General features: G+C 45.5%; 3 protein-coding genes and 1 pseudogene across 5 annotated transcripts in view; 2 read left to right on the forward strand and 2 right to left on the reverse strand.

Moving 5' to 3' along the window:
• Positions 1 to 17,885, forward strand: part of LOC119849428 (zinc finger protein OZF-like) — a 776,365-nt gene that overhangs the window by 408,081 nt on the left and 350,399 nt on the right. The gene's annotated exons all lie outside the window — the stretch shown is intronic.
• The window catches only part of LOC119849371, a 1,398,949-nt pseudogene that overhangs the window by 376,984 nt on the left and 1,004,080 nt on the right, over positions 1 to 17,885 (reverse strand).
• LOC119849376 (zinc finger protein 420-like) overlaps positions 1 to 17,885 on the forward strand; it is a 3,142,523-nt gene that overhangs the window by 171,747 nt on the left and 2,952,891 nt on the right. The gene's annotated exons all lie outside the window — the stretch shown is intronic.
• LOC119849401 (zinc finger protein 883-like) overlaps positions 1 to 17,885 on the reverse strand; it is a 273,312-nt gene that overhangs the window by 107,645 nt on the left and 147,782 nt on the right. The window lies entirely within an intron of this gene.

Raw genomic sequence — 17,885 nt, forward strand, 5'->3', positions numbered from 1 at the left:
GAGGTGTGGTAAACTGGAATCTACAACAATAAAGTTAAAGATAAGGGTGGAAGTCCTTCAGCTTTCCAATCAACAAGCCTGTTGTGTTCATTCCCTCTGAAGTATCTGGCACTGGTCACTCTCAGGCAGCACACTGGGCTAGAATGGACCATTGGTCTGACCTAGTATGACCAGTTTTGCGTTCCTATGTTATGTAAGTCATCTAAGAGAGATTGACTGCCAGGATCCTAGGACTGATCCCGTCTGGGGAATGAAGCACAACGTCGACAGGCTCTGCAGCCTTCACTCGTCTCCCTTTACCTGAAAAGCCTGCTAGCCCAATGTGCTGGACCATCTATGCCATTACCTGGTTCCTCAGGTGCAGCTATGGTTCCTACTCCAGGTGAATCCAAAGACAAAGAGTTGGAGAGATCCAACCCCTTGTAATCTTTGAAATTTATTTTCCTTTTTCTATTTTTGTCTGTTTTTTTTAATGAACGTGGATCCTTCCCAGTCTTTCTATTAAATTGGGGTGTAAAATGTGGCTCAGTTGGTGTGTGTGTGTGTGTGTGTGAACACCTCTGAAAACTACACAGGGAAGATGCTAAGAAGAATAGTTCCCCAAATCTTAATAGCCTTAAAACTCTGCCCTATGAAATGACTGCATGCATGCTCCTTTACCTATGGAAGCATTCCAAGGAATTGTTCAGCAAGAGCTGTTTGAACTTCTTTTACTAATGTCTCAATAAGGTCTGTATCTGTGTTTTGGGGTGAGAGGGCGATGAGAAGTATTAGCTACACAAGAGTGAAATCTAAGGAGAAAACTTATTAGCTTTGAGATTTGGGGCTAAATGTAAGCAATAATTTGGTTTTGGTATTGAAATACTCAGCTGGCTAAATCTGGAATGCACTGCCTGGGTGAAAATCTCTGATTGGGGTTTCGGCATCGCTAAATATGCACCTCCCTCCTTAGGTTGCTGTTTTAGGATTTATAAGGGCTGATTTTCTGCTGTATTAATCTGATGGTTTGACTAAATTGATGACTTGATTCCAGTGCAATATCCTTGTTAACTCATTGATCTACTGATTTGACCTGAACTTTATCACTGTATTGTTTAATCTTTAGTTAGCTGAGTAGTATTTATAATCATTTAGCCTTACTGATGTGTGTTCTTGGTTTTATTTGTTCATGTTAATAAGACATGTGTGATGCTCTTTACCTCGGGGATACACCCTGCACACCCATGTTCATCCTTGTAAAATGATTGTGTGGTATCCAATGCAAAGTTTGTCATGTTGGGTGTCTTTGGAAGGCTTATGATGCACTGAGCATGGTTGTTATAGTGATGTTATAGTAATTGTTACAGTAATGTTATAGTAAGGTTATAGGTTAAAATTTCATGTGTATAGTTAGGAGGCTGAAAATGTATCCTCATGGCTTAAAGCAAGCCCAGACAAAAACTCTCCAGGAACAGAGAAGCAGTTCACACCTCCTCAGGGCATGGATGGGACAAACCCAGCCCAGCCTCACAGGATCAATGGACACTGGCTTAGGCAGCAACAAAAGAATGTTAGACCCTTGAGGGAGTCATCCCCTTCCTTTGGTCAGTTTGGAACTGTGATGAGGTAATGCTCACCTGACTCCGAAGGCACGGGGCAGGGTGCAAAGCCAAGAGGAAAGAAAGGACATTATAAAAGGGAGAGACATTTTTGCCATGCTCACTCTCTTCCGCCTACATCTACAGACACCACCACCACCACCACCACCACCAAGGGACTGAAATGCTGATCAGAGGGGAGAGCCTGGCTGAAAAGTAACCAGCCTGTGGTGAGAAACATCTACATTTTTAAGGACATTGAAAGTGTTAAGATCAGCTTAGAATGAGTTGTGTTTTTATTTCATTTGACCAAATCTGACTTGTTATGCTTTGACTTATAATCACTTAAAATCTATCTTTATAGTTAATAAATTTTGTTTATTTTTATTCTACCTGAAGCAGTGTGTTTGGTTTTAAGTGTGTCAGAGGCTCCCCTTTGGATAACAAGCCTGGTACGTATCAATTTCTTTGTTAAATTGACAAACTCAAATAAGCTTCCATCATCCAGCGGGCACAACTGGACACTGTAAGAGGGAGATTCCTAGGGTTGTGTCTGGGACCGGAGATATTGGCTAGTGTCATTTGCTTGCAAGTAGCTGGGAGCAGCTTACATGCCAGAGGCTGTGCATGATCAGCCCAGGAGTGGGGGTTCTCACAGCAGAGCAGGGTCAGGCTGGCTCCCAGAGTCAAGGATTGGAGAGACCTAGTAGATCACCAGTCCAGATAACAGCAGAGAGGAACATCACAACATTTAACTGGGATATTGAGTCATTTATTTCAGTAAGCAACAGGGGCTGGAACTGTGGAGAATCTGAGTGGAGATCAGCCACTCCAGATCTGAGCCTTATCAGATTCCTCTAAATTAACACTTTGTTTCCCAAAGTGGAGCACTGGAGGGGGCATCTATCTTAGCTCCAGTGTGGCCGGGTGGGGAGGGAGAGCTCAGACCATCACAAGGGAAAATAAACCCTAGACTTTCAGGAATTTGGGGAGGGAGTGCAGTGTGTCTGAGTAAGGAGAGATCAGTGAAGTGAGGCTGATCTGAGTAGGGGGTCAGGGGTCTTGCTCTGCACTCACTGTCATGGCCATGCCCAATTGTTACCCAAGTCTGGTTTGCCAGAGGTTGTGCTTCATCAGACCAAGATGGGATTGGAACCTGGTTGGAAGGACTGTAAAAGGTAGTGAATAGCTTGTAGATTTCAGCCAGCAGGGTTTTGGCAGAGTAAATGTGTGTGTGTGTGTGTGTGTATGTTAATGGGACGTTGCTGAAAGAGGACAGGATGAAGGTGGTGCGGACAACTGCAACTGTGTTTCCTGCTTTTCAGAAGTTTGAGTTTTGCAGATGTTGAGATTCTGCAAGGAGCTGTTTATTGCACCAGCCAACATTAACTCTGCATTAAGGAAGTGTTTTGCTCTTTAATTAATATTGCCCCCTCAGTATTAACTGGGCGGTGAGGCTGACTCCAGAGCTAAATGCTTAGAAAGAAAACAATGAAAATATCCACTATCCGTGACTCATTTAAAACAAATCATGCCCCACCTGTCTGCATAGACAATGGTGAGAGGAAACAAAGCCAAGTGACTCAGGGCCATTCCCTCGGGAGAAGTTTAATCACTTCCATTCTCTGTATCTTTACTATAAGGGAAAGGAACAAGAAAAGCAAATTGAGTTCAGAGAGAAAGTGGTAGATTTCTTTTCTCTCTAAGGCCCTGAGCGTAAACCCTGTTCTCCACATGACTCTTTTCTTTATATTTAACTCCTCCCCATTGGGCTGGATTACTGCTAGTAACCACACTAGCTCTACTCCCTTCTTAACCATCTCAAGTGGTTAAGATTAAATGACTAATGTCCGTCCTTTCCCCTTCAATCTGCCTCAGATAGAGATAAGGAAGTTCTCCCTCACCAGGTGCCCTAGCCATGTGTCTGTGTGTCCACACACCATCTGTCCTTCCACTGGCAATCTTCTCAGATCACTGGACAGAGAAGAGAGCTTAGTGCCTGTAACCATGCCTTAGAGGGCCACAACTGAGAAAGCAGTTTGTCCTGAATTTGGCAGAGAAATAGGGCAGATACACCCCCAAGACTGGTGCCTAATACCCCATAGGATATACCAAACCAGCAACAAAAGGAAACTTCTGCTTCACCACACCGACTAACAAGAAGTCATAAAAGTAGTTTCCTTAGGCATTCCAGTCCTTGTATTACCACCAAAAACACTAGACCATGAAATGAAGTGAGTGGTTCTTTAAAACCAATCTCTTCAAATAAGAGGTTCTTCTGTTCCCAAAGGACCAGCCACACACCCAGGTCAATGTATAACTTAGATATTTCCCAAAAATCATGCTGATGCCAATCCTTTAGTATCTAAATTCTAAAGGTTTATTTTTAAAAAGAAAGAGAAAGAAAGGTGAGAATTAAAATTGGTTAAAGGAATCAAATACATGCACTAATTGCAAAGTCCTTGGTTCAGACTTATAGTAGTGATGGAATAAACTGCTGGTTTGATAAGTCTCTGATTGCTTCCAAATCACTGGAAGGTCCTCAATCTCTTGGTTAGAATGCTCCCATTAGTATAAGTCCATAGTCCAGAGGTTTGAGCAGGAAAGAGGCTGGAGCAGGATAGAGACACAGTGGAAATGTTTCCAGGCCTCTTTATAGCTTCCGCCATGTGGAGGGAAATCCATTGTTTCAAAGTCCTCTGCACAGCTGGAGGAAAATCACAGGAAAAAGATGAGAGCATTTCCAAGTTCCCTGTCCATGGCTTTGCTGTCCAACTTTGTCCCATGTCCGACTTTGCTCAGTCATTGCAGGACGCCATTACCTATACTTCAGATGGAACATTCACAGAAAAATCTGTTCAGTTTAGATGAGGTCTCCCATGGTGAGTTGTGTCCTTTTCATGGGCCACTCAATTTGAATAGTCCCTCCAAGATATGCTGGCTAACTACCTTGTGGGCATTACCCCAGAAGCAAACATTTGAAATGCAGGTTTAGAGCCAATACTTATAACTTCAAATACAAAAATGATACATACATCCAGATAGCATAATCAATCATAACCTTTTCATAGATGCTACACTTTGTACAAGACTTGTTGGAAATATATAACAGTGGTTGCAACAATGGTCTATATGGTCATTTTTAATCAGATAACATGAAAAGAATATTGTTGTGATTTTTAGTGTAAAGGACCATCTATGTAGTGTACATCTTTAGTGTAAAGGACAGTGCAGGAGGAGTGCACACTTCATACTCGGTTGGTGACATCTAATTATAGAACATAAAAAGATAAGAACAGCAATACTGGGTCAGACCAAAGATCGATCTAGACCAGTATCCTGTCTTCTGACAGTGGCCAATGCCAGGTACTTAAAAGGGAATAAACAGAACAGGGAATCACTAAGTGAGCCATTCCCTGTCACACCCTCCCAGCCTCTGGCAAACAAAGGCTAGGGACACTATCCCTGCCCATCCTGGCTAATAGCCATTGATGGATCTGACCTCCATGAACTTACTGAGTTCTTTTTTAACCCTGGTATAGTTTTCGCCTTCTCAACATCCTCTGGCAAAGAGTTGACTGTGCGTTGTGTGAAGAAATACTTCCTTTTATTTGTTTTAAATCTGCTGCCTCTATCGTGTCCCCCCACAGACAACTTGTTTGGGGGTTGTGCACTGGTTTGTAACACCACATTTGCGAGCCACTCCAGACAGCTTAACAACAGCCTTTCCTATGCATCTACACAGCTAAAACTCTTCCCCAGGCTCTCATCATCTCCTTTCTCAGTTACTGCAAAATCCTTTTTTCTGACCTTGACAAATACAACCTTGCCCTGCTCATCTGCATTCAGAAGTAAAAAGCTACCTCCTTATCCTCTGTCATGCATAGGCAACAACTCCATGGGTGCTCCGGGGCTGGAGCACCCATGGGGAAAAATTGGTGGATGCTCTGCACCCACCAGCAGCCAAGCTCCCTGCCGCCCTGCCCCAGCTCATCTCACCTCCGCCTCCTCCCCTGAGCATGCCGCATCCCCGCTTCTCCTCCCATCGCTTACTGCTGCAAAACAGCTGTCTCACAGCATAACAAGCTGTGAGAGGGAGGGGGGAGGAGCGGGAATGCGGCACACTCGGGAGGAGGTGGGGAAGAGGCGGAGCAGGGTTGGGGATTTGGGGAAGGAGTCCAGTGGGACAGGGAGGGGGGTGGAGGTGAGGTGGGGACTTTGGGGAAGGGGTTGGAATGGGGGCGGGGCAGGCATGGGAGGGGGAGGGGCAGGAGTGGAGTCAAGGTGGGTCCGGGAGGCGGTCAAGCACCCATTGATGCCAGGAGAAGTTGGTACCTATGCTTTCATGACCTTTGAGGAAAGATTGAAGGAATTGGGCATGTTTCATATTGAGAAATGACTGGGGGGGGGGGGAAACCTGAGAATAGTCTTCAAATATGGAAAGGGCTGTTACAAAGAGGGTGGAGATCAATTGTTTTCCATGTTCACTGATGGTTGGAGAAGAAGTGATTGGCTTGATCTGCAGCAAAGGAAATTGAGGTTGGATATTAGGAAACAATTTCTATCTATTAAAATAGATAAGGTTTTGGAATCCCCATCATTGGAGGTTTTTAAGAACACATTAGATAAACACCTATCATGAATGGTATACTTATGTTTGATCCTGTCTCAGGGCAGGGGGATGGACTTGATAACCTCTTGAGGTCCTTTCCAGTCCTATATTTTATGGTTTTATGATCCATTATCTAAGCCCTTTGCTTTGATCATATCTTCTTTCTTTCTTAAAAATATGTATGACTCAGCTTCCCCTCACATTTTGCTTTGTTACTCACTGAGTGTGAAGGAGTTAATTCCTTCTGTGAGACAGGGGAAGGAATGGCTATTGGAGAAAGGTAGGCCTCTCCAGGTTGGCATGGATTCACTATGAAGAACTGTCCATATATAAATAGAGCACCCTGGAGAAACAATGGAATACCGAACTACAGGGCCTCGATTTGTAATGACTGTGAGCCAAGGGAAACAGAACATGGGAACACAGCTGGACTGCAACTTGGGACAGAGGGACTAGGCTATAAACAGGCTGTGCTTTAAGTTTGCTACTTCCCAGGGAGAAAGAAACAGAGATGAAATTGAGCAGTTTTTGGAAAAGCTGGGCAGATGACTTCACCAACACGAACTTTAAGTTAAGTAAAAAGAAAAGGAGTACTTGTGGCACCTTAGAGACTAACAAATTTATTAGAGCATAAGCTTTCGTGAGCTACAGCTCACTTCATCGGATGCATTTCCGAAAGCTTATGCTCTAATAAATTTGTTAGTCTCTAAGGTGCCACAAGTACTCCTTTTCTTTTTGCGAATACAGACTAACACGGCTGCTACTCTGAAACCTTTAAGTTAAGTGTTGCTTTATCAGGCTAACCTGAGGATCCTTCAATCCTGTATTCTAGTTGTCTAATAAATGCCGGCTTGTTTTGAAAAAACTGTCAGGCTTTGCTGAAAATGCCTGCTGGTTTTATCACCTTCTAAAGAGGTAAAGTCACTACCAGGAGTCTGAAATCATTTGGACTCACTGGAGAGCGATGATGAGAAAAACGGGTGCTGCCACCCGAAGGCCTGGAGCTGTTGGGCTTGCCCTGGGAGGACTCTGAGCCTACATGAAAGGGGATGTTCTCAGAGAGGCTATGTTTTATTTCTCTTAAGCAGGGTTTCCAATTTCCAAAGCTGACATGATGTCCCATGTGGAACGAGGAAAAGAGTCATGGGTCCCAGATTTCCAGGGATCTGAGGAAAGAGAGATCCTGAGAAGTGCCTTCACAGGTGAGGAATTATTAAACTAATTCAAATACTGTCAGTGGCCAAAGCTGTGATACGCTACAAAAACCTTAGGAGTTCTCTGAGTTCAGGGTTGTCCCCAGCAGGTGCCAAAACCTCAGGGCAGATGTCACTCATGGCTTCCTACTCACGCTGACTGACACCAGGGAGTAGCTTCCCCCCAATCCCACTGAATGTTTGGATGGAATGTGGAGGCAGAATCGATCCCCTCCTCCCCACTCTGGGAAAAGTGTTTGGGGAAATTCAGCTCCTGATTTTTATGTTCATAGAATCATAGAATATCAGGGTTGGAAGGGACCCCAGAAGGTCATCTAGTCCAACCCCCTGCTCAAAGCAGGACCAAGTCCCAGTTAAATCATCCTAGCCAGGGCTTTGTCAAGCCTGACCTTAAAAACCTCTAAGGAAGGAGATTCTACCACCTCCCTAGGTAACGCATTCCAGTGTTTCACCACCCTCTTAGTGAAAAGTTTTTCCTAATATCCAATCTAAACCTCCCCCATTGCAACTTGAGACCATTACTCCTCGTTCTGTCATCTGCTACCATTGAGAACAGTCTAGAGCCATCCTCTTTGAAACCCTCTTTCAGGTAGTTGAAAGCAGCTATCAAATCCCCCCTCATTCTTCTCTTCTGCAGACTAAACAATCCCAGCTCCCTCAGCCTCTCCTCATAAGTCATGTGCTCTAGACCCCTAATCATTTTTGTTGCCCTTCGCTGTACTCTTTCCAATTTATCCACATCCTTCTTGTAGTGTGGGGCCCAAAACTGGACACAGTACTCCAGATGAGGCCTCACCAGTGTCGAATAGAGGGGAACGATCACGTCCCTCGATCTGCTCGCTATGCCCCTACTTATACATCCCAAAATGCCATTGGCCTTCTTGGCAACAAGGGCACACTGCTGACTCATATCCAGCTTCTCGTCCACTGTCACCCCTAGGTCCTTTTCCGCAGAACTGCTGCCGAGCCATTCGGTCCCTAGTCTGTAGCGGTGCATTGGATTCTTCCATCCTAAGTGCAGGACCCTGCACTTATCCTTATTGAACCTCATTAGATTTCTTTTGGCCCAATCTTCCAATTTGTCTAGGTCCTTCTGTATCCTATCCCTCCCCTCCAGCGTATCTACCACTCCTCCCAGTTTAGTATCATCCGCAAATTTGCTGAGAGTGCAATCCACACCATCCTCCAGATCATTTATGAAGATATTGAACAAAACGGGCCCCAGGACCGACCCCTGGGGCACTCCACTTGACACCGGCTGCCAACTAGACATGGAGCCATTGATCACTACCCGTTGAGCCCGACAATCTAGCCAGCTTTCTACCCACCTTATAGTGCATTCATCCAGCCCATACTTCCTTAACTTGCTGACAAGAATGCTGTGGGAGACCGTGTCAAAAGCTTTGCTAAAGTCAAGAAACAATACATCCACTGCTTTCCCTTCATCCACAGAACCAGTAATCTCATCATAAAAGGCGATTAGATTAGTCAGGCATGACCTTCCCTTGGTGAATCCATGCTGACTGTTCCTGATCACTTTCCTCTCCTCTAAGTGCTTCAGGATTGATTCTTTGAGGACCTGCTCCATGATTTTTCCAGGGACTGAGGTGAGGCTGACCGGCCTGTAGTTCCCAGGATCCTCCTTCTTCCCTTTTTTAAAGATGGGCACTACATTAGCCTTTTTCCAGTCATCCGGGACTTCCCCCGTTCGCCACGAGTTTTCAAAGATAATGGCCAAGGGCTCTGCAATCACAGCCGCCAATTCCCTCAGCACTCTCGGATGCAATTCGTCCGGCCCCATGGACTTGTGCACGTCCAGCTTTTCTAAATAGTCCCTAACCACCTCTATCTCTACAGAGGGCTGGCCATCTCTTCCCCATTTTGTGATGCCCAGCACAGCAGTCTGGGAGCTGACCTTGTTAGTGAAAACAGAGGCAAAAAAAGCATTGAGTACATTAGCTTTTTCCACATCCTCTGCCACTAGCTTGCCTCCCTCATTCAGTAAGGGGCCCACACTTTCCTTGGCTTTCTTCTTGTTGCCAACATACCTGAAGAAACCCTTCTTGTTACTCTTGACATCTCTTGCTAGCTGCAGCTCCAGGTGCGATTTGGCCCTCCTGATATCTTTCCTACATGCCCGAGCAATATTTTTATACTCTTCCCTGGTCATATGTCCAACCTTCCACTTCTTGTAAGCTTCTTTTTTATGTTTAAGATCCGCTAGGATTTCACCATTAAGCCAAGCTGGTCGCCTGCCATATTTACTATTCTTTCGACTCATCGGGATGGTTTGTCCCTGTAACCTCAACAGGGATTCCTTGAAATACAGCCAGCTCTCCTGGACTCCCTTCCCTTTCATGTTAGTCCCCCAGGGGATCCTGGCCATCTGTTCCCTGAGGGAGTCAAAGTCTGCTTTCCTGAAGTCCAGGGTCCGTATCCTGCTGCTTACCTTTCTTCCCTGCGTCAGGATCCTGAACTCAACCAACTCATGGTCACTGCCTCCCAGATTCCCATCCACTTTTGCTTCCCCCACTAATTCTACCCGGTTTGTGAGCAGCAGGTCAAGAAAAGCGCTCCCCCTAGTTGGCTCCCCTAGCACTTGCACCAGGAAATTGTCCCCTACGCTTTCCAAAAACTTCCTGGATTGTCTATGCACCGCTGTATTGCTCTCCCAGCAGATATCAGGAAAATTAAAGTCACCCATGAGAATCAGGGCATGCGATCTAGTAGCTTCCGTGAGTTGCCGGAAGAAAGCCTCATCCACCTCATCCCCCTGGTCCGGTGGTCTATAGCAGACTCCCACCATGACATCACTCTTGTTGCACACACTTCTAAACTTAATCCAGAGACACTCAGGTTTTTCCACAGTTTCGTACCGGAGCTCTGAGCAGTCATACTGCTCCCTTACATACAGTGCTACTCCCCCACCTTTTCTGCCCTGCCTGTCCTTCCTGAACAGTTTATAACCATCCATGACTGTACTCCAGTCATGTGAGTTATCCCACCAAGTCTCTGTTATTCCAATCACGTCATAATTCCTTGACATCTCCAGGACCTCCAGTTCTCCCTGCTTGTTTCCAAGGCTTTGTGCATTTGTATATAAGCACTTGAGATAACCTGTTGATCGCCCCTCATTCCCAGTATGAGGCAGGAGCCCTCCCCTCACAGACATTCCTGCCTGTGCTTCCTCCCGGTATCCCGCTTTCCCACTTACCTCAGGGCTTTGGTCTCCTTCCCCCGGTGAACCTAGTTTAAAGCCCTCCTCACTAGGTTAGCCAGCCTGCTGGCAAAGATGTTCTTCCCTCTCTTCGTAAGATGGAGCCTGTCTCTGCCCAGCACTCCTCCTTCATGGAACACCATCCCATGGTCAAAGAATCCAAAGCCTTCTCTCCGACACCACCTGCGTAGCCATTCGTTGACCTCCACGATTCGACGGTCCCTACCCAGGCCTTTTCCTTCCACGGGGAGGATGGACGAGAACACCACTTGTGCCTCCAACTCCTTTATCCTTCTTCCCAGAGCCACGTAGTCCGCAGTGATCCGCTCAAGGTCATTCTTGGCAGTATCATTGGTGCCCACGTGGAGAAGCAGGAAGGGGTAGCGATCCGAGGGCTTGATGAGTCTCGGCAGTCTCTCCGTCACATCACGAATCTTAGCCCCTGGCAAGCAGCAGACTTCTCGGTTTTCCCGGTCAGGGCGGCAGATAGATGACTCAGTCCCCCGGAGGAGAGAGTCCCCGACCACCACCACCCGCCTTCTCCTCTTGGGAGTGGTGGTCGTGGAACCCCCAACCTCAGGACATCGCATCTCATGCCTCCCAACCAGCGGAGTCTCCTTCCGCTTTCTCCCCCTAGACATATCATCTGGTCCACTCTCCGCATTGGTACCTGTGGAGAGAACATGAAAGCGGTTAGTTACCTGTGTCTGTGTTACTGGAACCCGGACATTCCGCTTACCTCTTCTGGAGGTCACATGTTGCCAAGCTTCTTCACTGGCCTCTTGGCTCCTCTGTGCAACCTGCTCTATATCTTTAGAGCTTTGTGCCCCTAGAAGGCTATCCTGAGTTTGGTCCAGATGTTCCATCTTTCCAACACTTACTTTGGTTTGCTGTCCCCTTCTCCATCCCTCTTTCTGAGGTTTCTCTCTTTATGCCAGCAGGTGATGGGATAATGGGTAAGAACGTGGAGCAGAGTCCTCACCAGAAAGATGCTGAGCAAGTGGAAGTGTGTGGAACATCATCACGAAGGTCCAAAGGGAATGTGTCCAGGAGTCATGAGCAGGGTAAAGCCTGTGACAGGCAGCACAGGCCAGAGAGGCAGCAGGGAAACAAACCACAGGAGAAAGTTGGTAAATCCATTAATTGTCAGGGAACTCAAAAGGATGTCAAGGAAACCACTACTCAGCAGAGAATCCTCAAGGGGAAGAGAAAAAATACATGCAGTAAGTGTAGGAAAAACTTCAGTTACTCCTCAGGCCTTATTAGACATGAGATAATCCACACAAAAGAGAGACCCTATGAGTGCTGTGAGTGTGGAAAAAGCTTCCCTGACAGATCAACCCTTATTCAACATCAGAGAATCCACACTGGGGAAAGACCTTATGGATGCTGTGAGTGTGGGAAAAGCTTCACTCAGAGCTCAGCCTTTATTACACATTAGAGACTTTACACAGGAGAGAGACCCTATGTATGCGCTGAGTATGGGAAAAACGTCACTGACAGATCAACCCTTATTCAACATCAGAGAATCCACTCCGGGGAAAGACCCTATGAATACTCTGAATGTGGGAAAAACTTCACTCAGAGCTCCGCCCTTATTTCACTTAAGAGACTTCACACAGGAGAGAGACCCTATGTATGCGCTGAGTGTGGGAAAAACTTCACTCGGAGCTCCACCCTTATCTATCATCAGAGAATCCGTAAGGGAGACAAACACCATAAAAATCTTGTCTGGGGATGTCAAAAGATTTTTTTATTAGTTAATACTTTTGCTAATTCCCACATAGTGATCTTTAAGGCTGTTCACACGATTTGCTTTACCATCATCTCTCAACTCCCCCAGGTGAGTTGCCCACCTTTTCCTTTTGCAGCTCATCCTTCTATGGGGTTGATCCTGTGGTCCTTTCTATCAGCTCAATTGTCCTATGAGTCATGGAAGTGTATGTCCTTGACCAGAAATGTGTATCAGCCCCAGGTGGAGGAGATAGGGGTGACCTTATGTAGCTACATTGGGATAGAATCTACCTGGGCCTCATCACTGTGGTTTTCATGGAGTTAGTGAGAATTAGCAATCATGATGTAAATACACAACAATTTTTTCAGTAAACAAATAGCCCATGTATAGTGGCCAGAGATATCTAGCATGTTTCCTCATGACCTGCCCTAAACTCCATCACTTTTCTTAGTCTAAACTAACCTGGAGCATCTCAATTATACTGTTCCTCCCACTGAAAAATTCTCTTAGAGTCACCAAGTTCCCCTCTGGGGACAGATTCTCTCAGTTGCAGTCGTCTCAAGTGGGCTTGTGTTATGCAAAATAGCAGTTATTCTTTGTACCATTATCCTCATTTAAAATACATTTGAATATAATGAAGAGCAGAAACATGGGCACACACACACACAAGTGTCATTTCAGCCTCTGCAACGGAGGAAGGATAAGGGGTGACTCAGAGGGAGTCCCTGCTTCCCCATCACCCCAGAACTGTTACCTTCAGTCTGAGCCATGCACATTTTATCTTCTTCATATTCTACCCCTCCACCTCCCCAAAAATCAGGTAATGCAGTATTTTCAGGTCTCTGTGCTTGGGAACACTGCTTTGATTTCAATCAGACTCATGGGGGCAGGAGATGAAAGTGTCACAGATACGGAAGGGGAATTCAAATGGGTCAAAACACAATGTGATCATTCAGAGTTTTAATCCCAGTCTCCATTTATTGACAAAGCCACTTATGGGAAGGTTGGCTGTGGGTTTTTTCCCCTTCTCCCCATTATGATGATGCTAAAACTTTTGTAAGTAACACAACTCAAGAAACCCACTGAGTGAAGCAGGTTTAAATGGATCAGCAGAGAATGGGATGGGAGAATGTCTTGTCCTGATTCTCAATCATCAGAAATAACCTGCTTTGGAATTTCACTTCACTGAAAATTAAGGTGTCTTGTACCTCTCTCTGATCTGGGTTTTCTATCTTTCCTGAAGGCTGTTTGGTCATAGAATTGGATATTAATTTTGTTTCACAGAATGTACCTCAGATTTACTGGGGACTTTGAGACAAATGACCATTTGCTAATGTCATCATGTCTTAATTGCATTTTACTTGCTCCTTGCCTTTCTTCTTGACATGAAGAAAATTCAAATGCAGTTCAATCAACAGGAGAGGACTCTCCAATCTACTGGACATGCTAACAAAGAAATAGATTTGTTTTTAAATCTCCACTCAGAAATGGTGACCAACAGCATGCCCCAAACTCTGCTACTAAAAACTGAAGTAACTGCCTGCGATCACAGTGTTGTTCAGGTGGTTAGGTCAATATTGTCTCAGATGATCCACAGTAAGTGACTTGTGATTAGGCAAAATGTCCATGTTTTTGTTTCCCAAAGAATATGTGATCCTGGCCCTACAGGAAATTACTCCTGAAGATATCCCCTAGCTAATCCTATAATCTGTGAAATGCTACTCTTAATGATACAGATGTGGAGGTTTTTGTAAGTGAATCAAATGTGTTTAAACTAAATTCAGTATTGAATGTGAGATACTGCAGGGAATAACTATTTTCAAAGAGAAACTCCATCTCTGGTAGTTTACAGGGAGTCTGACCCAGATCTGTATCTAGTTTCTAATTTAGACTAGCACCACCAAATTAAAGAACTAAACTGGGTATGTTTGGGGAACCCGTTCCTCACTTACACTGCTGACATTCTGCAAGGTTTGGTAAAGGATTCTCCACTGGAGAAGTGCAAATTTACCCTAACCAAGACCAAGGATTTGGCAAGAACTTGAGTAGAAATAGTAGGCACACAGTTGTTGGTTTTCACCCCTGAAAAGGAAGCTGTGGTAAACTATGGCCCAGGTAAAACTGTTTTTGGAATACCACTCCCTGGTTCAGTAGCATGGATTACAATCCCAAAGGATGCCACGGTTAGATTGGGAAGAATTGTCCTTTGCTATTTCAATCCAAAGTTTCATGAGGCAAAAAGAGAGAATCCTTCATAGGACATTCCTTCCCCATGGAGCCCGTGCCTGAGTGGGTAACAAGGACTTTCAGGCTGTAGAAATGATGGTGACCAGTCAGGCAATGAATGTGTTGGGCTCCAATTTCAGATCACAGGATACACGAATGCTGAGTCCTGATTCTATGGTTTTGTGTCTGACGCTATGGCTACACAATAAATCTGATGTTGGCGCAGCTGAACCAATGTAGCTGTGCTGCTGTAGCACTGCTATTACAGGCACTCTAAGCCAATGGGAGAGATCTAATGTAATGCCCATCTTTAAAAAAGGGAAGAAGGAGGATCCTGGGAACTACAGGCCGGTCAGCCTCACCTCAGTCCCTGGAAAAATCATGGAGCAGGTCCTCAAAGAATCAATCCTGAAGCACTTAGAGGAGAGGAAAGTGATCAGGAACAGTCAGCATGGATTCACCAAGGGAAGGTCATGCCTGACTAATCTAATCGCCTTTTATGATGAGATTACTGGTTCTGTGGATGAAGGGAAAGCAGTGGATGTATTGTTTCTTGACTTTAGCAAAGCTTTTGACACGGTCTCCCACAACATTCTTGTCAGCAAGTTAAGGAAGTATGGGCTGGATGAATGCACTATAAGGTGGGTAGAAAGCTGGCTAGATTGTCGGGCTCAACGGGTAGTGATCAATGGCTCCATGTCTAGTTGGCAGCCGGTGTCAAGTGGAGTGCCCCAGGGGTCGGTCCTGGGGCCCGTTTTGTTCAATATCTTCATAAATGATCTGGAGGATGGTGTGGATTGCACTCTCAGCAAATTTGCGGATGATACTAAACTGGGAGGAGTGGTAGATACGCTGGAGGGGAGGGATAGGATACAGAAGGACCTAGACAAATTGGAGGATTGGGCCAAAAGAAATCTAATGAGGTTCAATAAGGATAAATGCAGGGTCCTGCACTTAGGATGGAAGAATCCAATGCACCGCTACAGACTAGGGACCGAATGGCTCGGCAGCAGTTCTGCGGAAAAGGACCTAGGGGTGACAGTGGACGAGAAGCTGGATATGAGTCAGCAGTGTGCCCTTGTTGCCAAGAAGGCCAATGGCATTTTGGGATGTATAAGTAGGGGCATAGCGAGCAGATCGAGGGACGTGATCGTTCCCCTCTATTCGACACTGGTGAGGCCTCATCTGGAGTACTGTGTCCAGTTTTGGGCCCCACACTACAGGAAGGATGTGGATAAATTGGAAAGAGTACAGCGAAGGGCAACAAAAATGATTAGGGGTCTAGAGCACATGACTTATGAGGAGAGGCTGAGGGAGCTGGGATTGTTTAGTCTGCAGAAGAGAAGAATGAGGGGGGATTTGATAGCTGCTTTCAACTACCTGAAAGGGGGTTTCAAAGAGGATGGCTCTAGACTGTTCTCAATGGTAGCAGATGACAGAACGAGGAGTAATGGTCTCAAGTTGCAATGGGGGAGGTTTAGATTGGATATTAGGAAAAACTTTTTCACTAAGAGGGTGGTGAAACACTGGAATGCGTTACCTAGGGAGGTGGTAGAATCTCCTTCCTTAGAGGTTTTTAAGGTCAGGCTTGACAAGGCCCTGGCTGGGATGATTTAACTGGGACTTGGTCCTGCTTTGAGCAGGGGGTTGGACTAGATGACCTTCTGGGGTCCCTTCCAACCCTGATATTCTATGATTCTATGATTCTATGATCTCTCCCATCGGACTTGATTAGTCCAGTCCCCGCAAGTGGCAGTGGCTATGTTGGCAGGAGAAGCTCCCCTGCTGATGTAGCGCTATCTACACAGGAGGTTAGGGTGGTGTATGTATGTTGCTCAGTAGTGTGGATTTTTCACACCCCTGAGTAACGTACTTATACCAATAAATGTCTTAAGTGTAGACCAGATGTTAGTTTTCTCTCGTTTTATGTGTTAACATCATTTCTCCTCTACCTCCTCCTACTTTGAAAGATTAAAAAGAGTGAAAATAAGAGAGAGGTATTTTTCCTCATGATGCAAACATTCCCACATAGGAGAATGTTCCCTTCCACCAACACACATGGCAGAAGATCCAGAGATATATGAACTCACAGAAGTGGAAGGCACCTACACTAGGACAAACCACAACTTGACCCAGGAGTTCGGTTGTTGGCAACGGGTTTTAAAAGAAAACTAACATATAAGACAGGATTTTGTGATCTTTGAATATGTTATTGTTACCAATGAAAATAAAATTATAGGTGAAAACAATGAGGAGTCTGGTGGCACCTTAAAGACTAACAGATTTATTAGGGCATAAGCTTTAATGGGTAAAAAAACCCACTTCTTCAGAGGCTTTTGATGCATCTGTAGAAGTGGGTTTTTTACCCACAAAAGTTTATGCCCTAATAAATGTGTTAGTCTTTAAGGTGCCACCAGACTCCTTGTTGTTTTTGTGGATACAGACTCGCATGGCTACCCCTCTGGTTACAGGTGAAATTATTGGTTAAAGAGTAAGAGACTAATTATGTGATCATCTGAATGAGAAGCAGATAGCCACTGTACCTCCACTGATTATTTCACTAACTCTTTTAACACAAATAAAAAACCAGTAAATGAGATGTGTCCCTGCAATACCAATGCAAACTGCATATTTACCAGAGGTTCCTTGCCCCACATCACACTCGTCCGTGCTGGAGTGTTGCAACTGGATAAACTGCTCTGGGTTTACAAACAGCTCCTGGCTCACCACGACAATGGATTCCCGCACTCACCTGTCCCCCATTCTCATCCTCCTCTTCCTTATCCAAAACTTCCTCCCCAGGGTTGCCTGTGGTAGCCTGTGATTCCAACTTCTCTGATATATTCCCAGGGCTCTTGGGGAAGGGGGTGTCACTGCAGAGGATAGCATGCAGCTCCTTGTAAAAGTAGCTTGTCTGCAATGACTGTTTGCCTCCCTGGCCTTCTGGTATGCCTGCTGCAACTCCCTGATGTTCATGCAGCACTGCTGCGGGTCCGTCTTGTAGCCCTTCTCCCCCATGTCCCAAGCAATCTGCTTGTAGATGTCCACAGTTCTACGGCTTGATCAGACCTGTGCCTCTTCTCCCACAGGCCCAGGAGATCCACCACCTCCTCTGTCCTCCAGGCTGGACACGTTTGGAGCATGTAGCTGGCATGCTCAACTGGGCAGTTGCCAGGTGAGTGCTCCATGCTGAGCAAACAGGAAATGGAAATTCAAAAAAATTGCAGTCCTTCAAACAGGGGAGGGGCTTATTCCTGTGTACCTGGTTGCTGGGCAGTGGCGTTCTTAATGGTGACCAGAGCAG

This window comes from Dermochelys coriacea, chromosome 28, assembly GCF_009764565.3.
Source record: "Dermochelys coriacea isolate rDerCor1 chromosome 28, rDerCor1.pri.v4, whole genome shotgun sequence".
NCBI lineage: Eukaryota > Metazoa > Chordata > Testudines > Dermochelyidae > Dermochelys > Dermochelys coriacea.